A 1,991-nucleotide genomic window follows, 5' to 3' on the forward strand; every position below is an offset into this window, starting at 1 on the left:
GAGAGACATTATCACCAATGGTCCTATTATGATGTGAAGGATTCTTCCCTGAGATTCTTCCCCTGTTTCAACTGACCCTGAAGCACTGTGAAATTGTTGGAAGACAAATGTCAAGGGAAAAATTGTTAGGCATTGCTAATTTCAAATGCACTTGCAGTATGGTGTCTGTTATAATACAAGTATTTTTATCTTGTTTTTGCTATTTATTATCCTTTCCTGCTTTTCAGGTTGAGGAGGCATTATACGCACTCATAAGTGTTTTTCTTTCCTTCTGATATAAAACCTTACTTTGTTCCCATCGAAGGAACTCTTTAAGAATCAGGCAAAGTTAATTCAACTATACTTAAAATGTCTTCACAGTTGGAGGGAATCGAAGCCGGGCACAGGCAGTGGACGCGGTCCCGCCGAGAGCCGAAGATGGCAGTGAACGTATACTCAACGTCCGTCACCAGTGATAACCTAAGTCGACATGATATGCTGGCCTGGATCAATGAGTCTCTGCAGCTGAATCTGACAAAGATTGAACAGTCGTGCTCAGGGGCTGCCTATTGTCAGTTTATGGACATGCTATTCCCTGGCTCCGTTGCCTTGAAGAAAGTAAAATTCCAGGCTAAACTAGAGCATGAATACATCCAGAACTTCAAAATACTACAAGCAGGTTTTAAGAGAATGGGTGTTGACAAAATAATTCCTGTGGACAAATTAGTAAAAGGAAAGTTTTGGGACAATTTTGAATTTGTTCAGTGGTTCAAGAAGTTTTTTGATGCAAACTATGATGGAAAGGACTATGACCCTGTAGCTGCCAGACAAGGTCAAGAAACTGCAGTGGCTCCCTCCCTTGTTGCTCCAGCTCTGAACAAACCGAAGAAACCTCTCAGCTCTAGCAGTGCAGCTCCACAGAGGCCCATTGCAACACACAGAACTACTGCAACCCCTAAGGCTGGCCCGGGTGTGGTGTGAAAGAATCCTGGTGTGTGCAACGGGGATGATGAAGCAGCTGAATTGATGCAGCAGGTCAATGTATTGAAACTTCCCGTCGAAGACTTGGAGAAAGAGAGAGATTTCTACTTTGGAAAGCTAAGAAACATTGAATTGATTTGCCAGGAGAACGAAGGGGAAAACAACCCTGTATTGCAGAGGATCGTGGACATTCTCTATGCCACAGATGAAGGCTTTGTGGTGCCTGATGAAGGGGGCCCACAGGAGGAGCAAGAAGAGTATTAACAGCCTGGACCAGCAAAGCAACATCCGAATTCTTCACTCCAAATCATGTGCTTAACTGTAAAATATCCCCTTTTATTATTCTTAGAGGACTCACTGGTTTCTTTTCATGAGCAAACAGGACCTCTTCTTAAAGTGCACTTTGCAGAAGTTTCACCCCTTTTCCAATGAGTTTGAGTTAGGAGCTTTTACCCTGTAGCAGAGCAGTATTAACATCTAGTTGGGTCACCTGGGGAACAGAGAGGCTGACCATGGGTGTGTGTGTCTATCACATGCAGGTATCACGTGCAGCTTTGTGATCCTCTGGCTGGGTCACCCAAACGCCGAAACGGTTGGCACAACATCATTTCTGCTGCTGGCACTGGGCAGCTGGCTGGGCTCTCCTGGCCTACCCGGGGCTCGCTCGAGCAGTGACTTTCTGCTGGAGGGTCAGCTGAGATGGGAGGTGGGGCTCGGCCACATTCCCATGTCTGGCAGTGGGTTCCACCCAGCGCTGGCTGCTTCTCTTCTCCTCAATGCCTCTCCAGCAGGGAGGGATACCTTGGGTCCGCCCTGGGGTGAGCTCCTGTGCAGCCAGGTGCACATGGCAGGGAGCCCTGGGGTACCTGTGTGTGGGAGTTGAGTTGGGCATGGGGCTGGGGTTCTCCGTCCCCTGTGCTGCCTGGCCTTCAGGAGAATCCCAATGCTCGCACAGCCCCTACTCACTTGGGTGAGCAGGGTGCCCTCCACACGCTGGTGTGAGAGATCCAACACCACAAGGTGTGACGCTG

The 1,991-nt window shown here is 48.2% G+C and overlaps 1 pseudogene; it reads left to right on the top strand.

Annotated features, from left to right (window-relative positions):
- The first annotated feature begins 372 nt into the window (after positions 1–372).
- Positions 373–1,471, top strand: LOC140598862 (microtubule-associated protein RP/EB family member 1 pseudogene; annotated as a pseudogene).
- Positions 1,472–1,991: the final 520 nt, after the last annotated feature.

The sequence above is a fragment of the Vulpes vulpes genome, chromosome 5 (assembly GCF_048418805.1).
Source record: "Vulpes vulpes isolate BD-2025 chromosome 5, VulVul3, whole genome shotgun sequence".
NCBI lineage: Eukaryota > Metazoa > Chordata > Mammalia > Carnivora > Canidae > Vulpes > Vulpes vulpes.